The sequence below is a fragment of the Zingiber officinale genome, chromosome 3A (genome assembly GCF_018446385.1).
Source record: "Zingiber officinale cultivar Zhangliang chromosome 3A, Zo_v1.1, whole genome shotgun sequence".
Classification (NCBI taxonomy): Eukaryota; Viridiplantae; Streptophyta; class Magnoliopsida; order Zingiberales; family Zingiberaceae; genus Zingiber; species Zingiber officinale.
This window is the reverse complement of record NC_055990.1, coordinates 54,949,320-54,961,678: the sequence shown is the minus strand read 5'-3', so window position 1 is coordinate 54,961,678 and position 12,359 is coordinate 54,949,320. Positions and strand designations below refer to the sequence as shown.

Sequence of the window (12,359 nt, the reverse complement as noted above, 5' to 3'; positions counted from 1 at the left end):
ATATAGTCCAAAATATCATGTTTTGTTGGAGCACGTCTTCTCTACCTGTGCATCTTCTAAACAGCCTGTGCATCTTCTAAACTGCAGCCTTTTCTAGTTTCTCCTCCCTCCTAGCTTCTCTTTTCTTCTCCTTTCACAGAAACGGGTCATTATCTTTTCCCTGAGGTAAATAGCATATGATTGCAAGTTAATTCATTTCCCAGGAGTAAATAGCATAAAAATGGATCTCTTGGAAATTTCACACCTGACCTTATTACAGTTTTACAAAAACTCAGAGTAGTATGTCTTAAAAGACTAGCTATATGGCTTTACAAGTAACTCTTAAGTATGGTAAACCAAACCTATCAACCTTACATATACCAAAAAAAATTCTATCCAATTTGAAGTCTAGCAAAACTCCATCTACTATGGGTTCAACTGCTTTGTTAGCGAGATAATCCGCCAGCAATTTCTTTAGTAAATCAGCATAATTATTTAAATTAATCTAAAAATCGAAGACTTGCAGATCTACATATAGCATTTGCTTAATTAATAGCAAATTCAGGAAAATCTACTTGCAGAAATGGCTTAGAGCAACAACCAGATTCTGGTTCTATCATCGAGCATCAAAAAAGCATTATAGAATCTAGCTAAATTAGACATGAAAAATCAAGTTCCAACTTATTTCCGGAGCATACAAAATCACAAATACAAACAAGGGCTGAAGCAACAAAGCAGCACACAGAGAATTAAGCAAACAAGCTTTACTAATTTAAATTCACAGAGCAAGCAAATTGATCAACCCACAATTATCATAAGGATCTACTCTCTTGATACTCAAATAGACTCAGTAAACGGCCTAACTTCTAGCAGGAATCAAAATTCCTAACTATATTAGCATTTTCCCCAATTCATATTCGAATAAAATTCTCCGACAATCATGCAAAAGCATAGAGATGGTTTATTTAGTTTTTACACGGAATAGAGAGTAGAAAAGAGCAATCCAAACTTCCAACAACATCATAGAGGATACCGCTAATTAGATCATGGAAATCACACAGATAGAACTAGTAAAGAACATAAAAGCCCAAGATTTAACGATGAGACTGAGGGATTTAACAAAGGACCTGCATCTAACCATGTATCAAACCAGAAATTAATATGATCTTCACCTAAACGCCATCTAATCTGCTCTTCTGCTACGTTTCTCATCTGTAACGTCCTTTTCCAACAATGTGAAGCTTTGTTTTTGAGTAAAACCACCACAGGAGAGACTGACCCACAGTACATGCTAGACAGAAATTTCGACAAGTGTGTTCTCTACTCCCAATCCTCCTTCTAGCTTAGGTTTACAAATATCTTTCCAAGAGATCCAGTGAATCTTCCTATTGGAACTGATAGAACCCCAGAAAAAATTGACCATAATCATCTCAATTTGATGTAAAATACCCCCTTCGTCACTATTAATAATGGAGTCATCTAAAAAATGAAGATGCTGCAGTAACAAGATTATTACCCTTCTAAACAAAGACATCTACATTATAAAATTGAGAACCCCAGAAAGTTTGTTATGTAAACCAAAATACAGTATACATATTTGACAAAGGATTAAGTTATGGGTTTGTATTTGATGTTGGCGCATCAAGTATGCAGTTTAGTCATGCCGATTGGATTTGGTAAATGGACTCAGAGACAGATATCTCCAAATCAAGTGCAATCAAGTATAAGTAGCATGTATTCAATTTAACTGAATATTATTATTGTCAAATGCAATAAGATGAACTCATGTATATACCTATTCATAAATATGATCTTGTATGCATTCTGCTATCTCAGAGCGCACTTCATCAATTTCTTCTTGAGAGTACTCCGCTTTTGTGAACTGTGAACACACATAAATTATATGATCTTAAAGAACAAAATATAATTAATTGGAAAAAAATAATAACTAAATAACAATTCGTGAAGTGATACCAAAGATCATTTTGAGAAATTTGTCCTAGTTGATCTACTAAGATTACCCCAAAGAAGTCATCTGATATGATTCCCATGCTGTGAGCATAAGGTATTTTAGAATTGGTATCGACTTTACCACCCGTGGATGGATTGCCAATCAAGTAACCCTGAAAGCCAAGGCTTTTTCTTTCATATAAACTATGACATAATTTAAAGATCAAAATTAGATTCTTTCCCTTTATTGCCAGTGGCCCACCAATTCAAGCAATTTACCTGGAGGTTAAGTAATGGTTCTTTCCCTTCATCAATACCTGAATTACAGTAAATGAAAATGGCATGTAAATTAACACCCTCATCAATAGTTTACATTAAAAGTAGAGTTACCATCCAATATTCTTTTGGCCACCATAGGTACAATTTTTCCAGCATATGAATCCCCAGCAATGTAGAGGGGATTGGAGATGAACTGTGGGTGCTCAACAAGCCACTGCAAAAGTGAAAGATTGCATATTTAAGGCACTTACAGTAATTACATCAGGAATATATATGATCTTTCCCACCTGTAAAAGAAACTTAGAAGCCTGTTCGGACCAAATAGTATCGTTGGCATCATACCCTTCATATTTTCTTGAGTATGAGAATCCAGAACCCAACGGGGAATCTACAAAGATAATGTTGGCTACCTGCACGAATGTTTTCACGCAGACAGGACAAAAGCATGTATCATATTGCTTCCTCAATTACTGATCAAGAAGAAGAAGTTACCTTGGTCCAGGAATAAGGATGGTAGACCAAGCTTCCCTTATATGGTCCAGGAAACTTAAAGATATGGTCCAGGACTATTACATCTCATCATCTCAAGCAAACTTAGCATAGTCAGATATGAACCAGACTGAGTTAGGAGAACATCTTTCAAACTTGTATGACAGCAAGCTAACCAAGGAAACTTCAAAAAGACCGATATGCATCTTGCAATCTTCTACAATTTCTGCCCTACAAAGGTGGACTAAGACATGAGTCACAATCTTTATTAGTCTACATGATGAAATCTAATTGCTTGTAACTTCACCCAGATAGTATTTGTAACCAAGTCCAACTGGATATAACTTGCAAATTCAAATTCTCAGTCCTCATCCAGTTCTAAGCGCATTTCTTCATCAAGATGAATAACTAAGTTGTAGGTTTGCATACTCACTTTGCCTTTTGAGATCACTTGCCTACTAGAAAAGTCTGCTATGCAATGTACACAGGTCAAGATCGTCCCATCAAGATCAATGATAGTGCCAGACCCTATACCCATTATAGGCATAGGACCATATACATCTGAAAAGAAGTATTGGAAAAAGCTCATCGTTCAAATGAATACACCTAAAAAAAATCCACATATTGAGGAAATCTGAAGACACAATAAAGTCCTTTCACCTTCAGTAAGACATATATTCACCACGGCAGGACCAGCTGCCGCGGCCGCTTTGACAATAGAGTTCCTTTTGAGGCATCCACTGCAGCATGCCACGTCCTTACTTGAATCCGGAGGTGGAAGAGGGCACGCGGTTGGAAAATGCCGTGCAAAAAACTCTACGAATCAGATTAAAAGATTATGCAACTCCAAATCGATGAAAGAAAACTTTAAGGACGATAGGTTAGGTTTAAACCTGGAGAAAAGACTGAGAATGGAAGTGTGAAATCTTGCGAGAAAATCAACGAAGTCGAAGACAGAAATTGCCGAAACGGATCGCATATCGAAATGGCGACATCTTTTACAAAGGGGAGCACATGCATGAGAAAGAAGAGAAAATATTGAGAAAGGAGGTGAAGGGAAAAGGAAGAAAGGAGGGTTACTTGTGGGGAGAGAGGGGCCGTCGGAGGAACCGAGAGTGAAGGCGGTGAGAGCGAGGAAGCCAATGGCGACGCCACGGCGGGGATGCTGCAACAGGAGACACCGAAACATGATTCACCGCCGCCGATCGTAGACCAAGCTTCCCTTGGTCATGTAGGGAAGGGGGCCTTGGAATCCAGGTAAATAGGTGACCACAGAAGATGAGAGAGCAGAGGAAAAGAAGTAGAGAAAGATCAGTGAGACAATCAGGAGAGGGATTTCCATCTTCCTCCTCTTCCTTCCTTCTTCTTCCTTCTTGTGTTGGAACTGGCTGAAAGTCGAGGCGACGAGGAGGAGGCGGTGAAGATGGCTGAAAGTAGAGGCCGCGAGGAGGAGGTGGCGAGGCCGAAAGTTGAGGCGACGAAGAGGATGGCGAGGAAGGAGGCAGCGAAGAGGGTGGTGAGGAGGGAGGCGGCGAAGAGGGAGGCGGCGAAGAAGGCGGTGAAGAGGGTGGTGAGGAGGGAGGCGACGAAGAGGGCGGTGAGGAGGAGGCGGCGAAGAGTAGGGTTTTGGGAAAGAGACAGAAAAAAACAAAGCGTAAAACAGACAAATGACGAAGGAGAAAAAGTGGCGAAAGAAAAAACAATCGCATTCAACAACACTTAATAGACAACGGTTTTTAAAAACTGTTGTCGTAATCCCAAAAAAGTGCACATAGACAACAGTTTTAAAAAACTGTTGTCGTTCCCTTTAAAAATCGTTGTCGTATCCTCAAAAAAACATAAATTGACAACAGTTTTTAAAAACCGTTGTCATAGGCCAAAAAAATTACTAAAAGACAACAGTTTTTGTTAAAACCATTGTTAAAAGATAAAAAGACAACGGTTTGGTATAAAACCGTTGTCGTTTGAGTGTTGTTGAATGACATTTTTCTTGTAGTGAGGGGATACCTATTCTTGATTGTTCCTTTGTTCAGCGCTCGGTAGTCCACACACATTCGCATGGACCCGTCCATCTTTACGAACAACACCGGAGCTCCCCATGGTGAGTTACTAGGGTCTATAAAACCCTTGTTGAGTAGCTTCTGTAGTTTCCCCTAATGCTCTTTCAATTCTGTTGGAGCCATGCGATAGGGTGCCTTTGAGATTGGATGGGTACCAAGGATGAGTTCAATCTCAAATTCAATTCCCTATCCGGAACTAAGCTTGGCAACTCACCCGGAAACACATCTGGGTAGTCACATACGACTCCAACTTCCTCTAGCTTTTGGTCTCTTTCTTGATGGGTATTATTAACGTTCCGCAAGTGTACGGATATGTCGTCAGTAATAAAGAAAGATATCATATCCACAGAGATTGAATATAACCACTAATGATATCTCAACATGAATTAGCTAAACAACTAATCAATTTATTTATAAAAGTTAGGTGCAACTATAGAAAGTAAAACCTAGAAGTAAAAGCATAGAAACAAGAATAAGGGCTATGATAAAAGATGTTCTAGGAGTTTTGATTTCTTTGTAATGCTATTCAATGTAAATGATCTACCAAATCTTATTCCTTAATTGTCCATCATTTGTAAAAGGTTGTTGATTCTCTCTTGCAATAGATAATAGGCTTAAGACTAAAATCTATATCTAAATATGATCAATTAGGAATGATTCCTATGATATCCTTACACGGGCTTGCCTGTCACGTGCGTCCCTCGGATAATCAACATAGAAATGCATTACTTCTCAACCCATATTAAGATATAAAAGATTAATGCATACAATCTATTCTACCCCCTTGAATGTTCTTATTTCTCCTTCAAGATTTTCCCTCAATCGTCCTTACACGGGCTTGTCTATCACGTACATCCCTCGGATAATCGAATGAGGGATTACATCTACAAGATCCACAAGACACTCAAACATTCAATCAAGTATGGTAATTAAGTCCAATCACATCAATCCACACAAAATCAAATAAATACAAACAAGATAACATCATAGACATAGGAAATTGGCAAATCCACAAGAGTTACATCAAATCACATTACAAATACTCCCTCCATCATAGAACAAAGAGATCTAATCCATAGAATAGGAAAAGAAACCCAAATACAAGGAGATTACAAGCATCTTGATCCCAAAATCCAAGAAGAGAAAGGGAAGAAAAGATTATATACGATGAAGAATGGTCTTCGGATCCAATCCTCATTCTCGGAGTCAATTCGTTGAAGATCTACCCTTAGATCGCCGGAAAATCCATCCAAGAAGGTGAGGAATCGCCCAAATCTCGTCCTCTCCGAAGAGGGAGAACTCCCCCTTCAAATGATGCAAGAAACTCTTATATTGGGCAGAGACTTTGGGTGCCACACGGCCCCGAGACTAGGCTGTTTGTGAGACACGGCCTAGATTATTCCCTTCACTTCCCATCTCACACGGTCGTGTAGTGCACACGGCTGTGACATGCTCTGCCACTGCCCTCCTTGCACGGCCGTGTAGATCTACACAGCCTGTGCTACCTTCAGTTCTGGAACTCATGCACGGTCGTGTCTGGGACACGGCCAGGCCTTGTTTAGCTTCTAGAAGGCTTGGATGATCGTGTCTGGGACACGACCATGTACTGCTTTGGCTCTGGAAGGCTTGCAAATTGGCACAGCCATGTGATACACACACGACCATGACCCTCTCCTTTTCTGCAGCAACTACACGGGTGATCATCACCACACGGCTTGGACATTGCCCAGCTCTGCCAATGCTGCACGGGTGAGCATCACCACACCGCCTAGGTCACTCTCCCAAACATGGTCGTGTGGCACTCCAAGTGTTGGTGCAACATCTCTCAGGTCAAGGTTGACCTGGTTGACCAAGCTTGAGTCTTGGTTTGAGTTTCGATGTTTGACAATATAAGGTTGATTGAACAAGAGTCAAGTAGGTCAAGGATTGACCGGATACTTGACTGGGAAGTCCTAACTGGGATGTCAGGAAAAAGAGGAGTCCTGGTGAGTGAAGCCAGGCAGAAGGGAAATCCTGGTGAGTGAAGTCAGGTGAAAGACCTAGTGAGTGAAGCTTGGCAGGTTGAAAGTCCTGGTGAGTGAAGCCAGGTGAAAGACCTAGCGAGTGAAGTTAGGTAGTGAGAAAATCCTAGTGAGTGAAGCGAGGTGAAAGTCCTGGTGAGTGAAGCCAGACAGAGGAAAATCCTAGTGAGTGAAGCTAGGTGAAAGACCTGGTGAGTGAAGCTAGGCAGAAGAGAAGTCCTAGTGAGTGAAGCTAGGCAAAATGGAAGTCCTGGTAAGTGAAGCCAGGCACGGGGGAAAATCCAGATGGGTCAAGGTTGATCAGACATCAGGTGAAAGTCCAAGTAGGTCAAGAGAGTGACCGGATACTTGGCATGATGAAGGAAAGTCCAAGTAGGTCAAAGGAATTGACAGGATACTTGGCAAGAGGAGAAAAGTCCAAGTGGGTTAAAGGAATTGACCGGACACTTGGTGAGGGAGTCATAGCAGGTCCAGGAAGTGACTAGATGCTAGGCATTACGTACCAACAGGTTAAGGTTGACCGAATGTTGGTTTGGGAGGCTTGGGACTTGGTTTTGGGTAAAACCCAAGAGCTGGATCAATCAGTGGATCAATCAGTGGATTGATCAGTGGACCGATTAGTGGATCGATCAGTGGATCGATCCAGGCAGTTTCCCAGTGCATAGAAAGCCTCTGGATCGATCAGTGGATCTATCCAAAGGTCCCAATCGATCAGTGGATCGATTGGGACGCTGCTGCTTCGCGCGATAAGCGCTGGATCGATCCGTGGATCAATCCAGGTGTTTTTCCATGGCACAGAGGCGCTCTGGATCGATCCGTGGATCGATCCAAAGCCTCCCCGATCGATTGGGAGCATTCCAATCGATCGGGATTCGACCGTTAGCGTCGATTTAAGCCGCAGGCGTTCATTTCCTTCTGCATCGCTTCCACGACAGAGCTCAGATCTTCACCAGCGACTCCACAGAGCTCTCCACGCCAGTTCTTGAAGTTCTTGGAGGTTCTTCCAAGTCAAGAGGCGGATCTATTGCAAGAGGAAGAAAGCTAGGGTTAGAGTTTTCTTGTACTCATTGTAAGCTTTGTGCTTGTATTTTGTATGCTTTCCCCTTCTTCTTGTAGTGTGAACTTGTAGGGCTTCTCCGCCTTCGGTAGTTACCGAAAAGGAGGGTTTTATTAGTGGAGGGTGCGTGAGTAGGTGTGGATCCTTGGACTAGTCACCTCTTGTGAGGTGGATACCAAGTAAACCAACCTTGTTAGCGTTGTGTGGTTTGTTTCTTGTATTTCCGCTGCGCATCTTTGAAGAAACAATCAACGACGAGCACCTAGCACGCGAAGAGCTATTCACCCCCCCCCCCTTTAGCTACTTTTCGGTCCCAACAAGTGGTATCAGAGCAAGGCCGCTCTTCACCGGAATCATCGCCGGAAGGGGCAAAAAAAATAAGCAAAGCTAGAGGGTGAAGAAGTTGGAGCAAATTCATCAAAGTCAAAGAAGTCAAGAAGCTCAACTTCAAGATGCAATTCCAAGATGGACTTGGATTTGACACAAGGGTGGCTCCATCGTACACATCTACTAGCTTCGATCTTTGGAGATCAAGGATCGAGAATTTCTTGATGGTGGAGATAGAGCAATGGTTTGCTCTCATGGAAGGTTTTGAGGCTCCAACAAACTCCAAGGGAAAAATTCTCAAGAAAAGCAAATGGAGCCAAGAACAAGTCTAAAGATGTGAGGCCAATGACAAAGTGACCAAGCTTTTGGTCAATTTATTGCCAAGCAACATCTTGGAGCAAATTGGAGATTTTGAAGATGCCAAAGAGCTATGGAGCAAATTGGCAAAAACTCATGAGATCCCCTCCACTGTACCAATCCAAGAGGAATCCAAAGAGGGTGACTCATTGGAGCAAGACCAAGAGGAGGACTCCGAAGTTAAGAGATGCTCAACTTCCGAAGAAGAAGTCCAAGAAGAAGAAGCTTCATCCTCAAAGGAGTGCAATCAAAAGAGCAAGGAAGGAGCATATTCCTTGTTTCATGCACAAGAGGATGAAGAAGAAGGTGAAGCCTCCACCTCTAGGATTGAGGGGGAGCAATCTTCATTGACACCGGATCAAGAGCAAGAAGAATCCTCCACATCCGGGTCAAGAGAAGAAGAGGATGAAGAAGCTTCCACCTCTACGAGTCAAGTCAAATCTATTGGAGGAGTATCATCTTCGGATCAAGAGGAAGCTTCTACCTCTGGAGCCAAAGGAGAAAGTGCCATCCCTACACAAAAAGGTATAAATATTTCAATTAATAATAAAAATCATATTATATGCTTTGAATGTAGGGAACATGGGCACTACAAGAGCAAGTGCCCCAAATTGGCCAAGAAAAAGGGCCAATTGGCAAAAAAGGGCAAGGAGAATCCCAAGGAGACCATTCCCTGAACAAAGAAGAGCAAGGAGCACATTGTGTGCTTCTCTTGCAATCAAAAGGGGCATTACCGAAGTCAATGTCCTAATGGGAAGAAGGTGGCCAAGGTTCATGAAGGAAGCTCAACTAAAGGGGGAGCCTCCAAGGTAAAAAAGAAGGTATCTTTTATTGAGCCTATTCCCTTGCAAAATGGTAAAAAGCATGCTAGGTCAAATTGATATCATTTAATGCTATTTACCATGAAAATAGGAAGCATGATAGCATTAAGGAAAATCATGTAGCTTATCATGCCAAAACCTCTCAATCTAGGGTTAGAAAGGTAGATAGAAACTTAGGTAAGAACCCTAAGGATTCTAGGTATGTACCTAAGAAGAAGAAAAATCATGATTTTAGTGAAAAATCTATGGTTGAGGGATTATGGAAGGAAAATCAAGTCTTGAGGTCAAGACTTGATAAATTAGAAAAGACCCTTAGAAAAATCACAAATATGACACAAGGGTCTAAGGGTAAAAATCTAAGTCTAGGAGTATCAAAGTCATCCAATGGCCATAGAGGTTTGGGATACAAACCTAAGGCTAAGAAGGATGAAATTTCGTACCATAGGGTTCCATATAGTTATGGAACTAACCCTAGGTCTAGTGGTCAAGTCAAGAATACTAGGGAAGTCATCCCTAAGAGTATTTTTGCAATAAATGTGACTAAGGCTTCTAAGAAGTCTAAGAAAGTCACAAACAAGGTCACAAGGGAGGCTATCCCTAGAGTTGACCTAGAAAAAGTGACCAAGGCTTACAAGAAGCCAAACAAGGTCACTAGGAAGGTATCTAGGGAAGTTATCCCTAGTGAATACCTAGAGCATCCAAGGAGCACCAATAGGTGTTGGGTTCCTAGGAGCATCTTCTCTACCCCATAGATGGGTTAGAGAGTGTCAACTCTAAGAAGAAGGGTAGTTAACCCAACTTTGAAGAAATTGACACTCAAGGAGCATTTTCAAGGTTATTATTAATCTTTGAGAATGAAAAGGATTATTGTTTACTCTTCGAAAAGAGTAAAATGTGCCAAATTTGAGAAGTCTTGATCTTATTTTAAAATGGCACTGTTTAGGAAAGACATAAGAAATACCAAGTTGGGATTTTGGTATTTGCTTAGTAATTTAAGGCAAATCTAAGCCTTAATTTAAAATGGTACTCTTGTGAAATATGCCAACATTTGAGGAATAAGCTCGATTTCAATTGGCATAAGTTAATCAAGAGAATTAGAAATGTCAATTTATGTTTTGGCATTTTCTTGAAGCATTTAGGGTGATCTAGGTTTAATTTTTAAGTTTAGCTAAGGTTTAAAGATACTTAGATAGGTAATCTAGGTATACTTTATTTATGCTAAATCTTGCCATGATTGTTTGCCCATGATATGCCATGACATCATATTTAGGTTTGTATTTTGCATTCATTCTTTTATTATGAAAAATACAAAAATACCATGTCATGTCATACATACATCATGTAGTTATAGGAATCTTTCTTTTGAAAGCTATTTATTTTTGATGTATGCCATAACATTATCATGCATTATTTTATTTTCTTTAAATTAAGAACAAATGGCATTAGTTCAACAAGTGGCATCTGTTTAACAAGTGGAATAAACAAGTGGCAGTTGTTTAACAAGTGAATCAACAAGTAACATCCTTGGTGGATGTTTACCACTCAAAATGCCCAGATAGATATGCATGATCCCTAGATTAGGGCAAAACTAAATTTTACATCTCACAAAGACACATAAAATGACTTGTATGTGTTTTAGTGCACATTAGATACAAGTGAGATGTTAGGAAGATGAATAAAACTCAAGATGTTGATTTAGTGCATTCTTTTGAGTTTTAGGTTCATCAAAACACATAGTTATGTGTTTTCCCATCATTGGGAAAGCTAATGTACAAGTCATGTGCATTAAGCCCAAGGAATGTGATGGGATATTGGTTTTGAAAATTATTTTAAAAGGCTTTTGGAAAACCTTGGTGAAGGCTATCTTTTGATAGTAATCACCATTGAATAGTTAGACATAAACTTGAAGAAAACGCTAAAGTTTTAGCAAGTTTTCAAGCTTGTGTCAATCTTTGAAAATATGATGTATTTTCATAGAAAACTATTTTTCCATGATAAAGTATGCCCTAAATAATGTCTACACGAAATTTCATGATTTTTGAATTTTTATAGAATTTTCTAGGGGTTTCTGAAGTTGGCTGAATTTGAAATTCAGCAACTATCAGAGCTCCGATCGATCCATGGATCGATTGGAGTGTCTGAATCGATCAGTGGATCGATTCAGAAGGAAATTCTCGTGAGCAGAAGCTCGCTGGATTGATCCACCGATCGATCCAGCCCTCCTGAATCGATCAGTGGATCGATTCAGCAAGGTTCAATCGATTGGAACCCAACTCCAATCGATCCAAGGTGCTGATTTTGGCTGATTTCAGTATTTTGAACCTATGTTAGTCTAGGTAACCATTCCAAACCCCTCAAAATACATTTGTATACATAAAAAGGGAGTTTTCATGTTGAAAACAAGGATGGATTGGTTAAGGAAGACTATGTTGAAGTTTAGGTTGAGGTTTGTTTCAAATTTTGAATATTTGAATCTCACAACTTCGAAATTTGGGTTTCCTAAAGGTTTAGGGATTCCAAGTCATTGTTGGTGCAATGGCAGAAGTTATCATCATGTCTTTAGGGGGAGGGACTCTTTAAAGAAATGAAAATTATTTTTCATGAACCTTGGAAGGTGGTTAACCTTCTGTGTGAGAAAATGCTCAAGGTTGAGCATTTGGACTTTACTGGGGAGTGGATATCCTCATTGTTCAACTGGTTTCAAGTGGATAATGCTCAAGGATGGGCATTTGCCTACATTGAGGAAGAATGTAGGGTTAAGGATAAATAAAGGGCATGGGACCTTCATTTGGGTCATTGGACCTTGTTATTGCTCCAGGGCGAGCATTGTTGATAATGAAGGGAATGGACCCTTCATTATCGTGTTGATCACGAGTGAAGTTGTGAACCATGATGAGCAACTCTTCAGGGGGAGAGTTTTCAATTGGGGCATGGGTTGATGTGTGCTCAAAGATGGGTTGATGTGTGCCAATAGGGGAAGAATGAAAGGACTTGTGAATGGGAGTAAGTTAGGCTTTCA

At 40.4% G+C, this 12,359-nt stretch overlaps 1 long non-coding RNA gene across 1 annotated transcript; it reads right to left on the bottom strand.

The window, feature by feature from the left end:
- Positions 1-2,211: 2,211 nt before the first annotated feature.
- Positions 2,212-2,582, bottom strand: LOC122053757. The gene is made up of 3 exons (XR_006132339.1): positions 2,496-2,582; positions 2,320-2,422; positions 2,212-2,246 (listed from the first exon to the last, which is right to left on the bottom strand). It is a non-coding gene; the product is annotated as an uncharacterized LOC122053757 (long non-coding RNA).
- Positions 2,583-12,359: the final 9,777 nt, after the last annotated feature.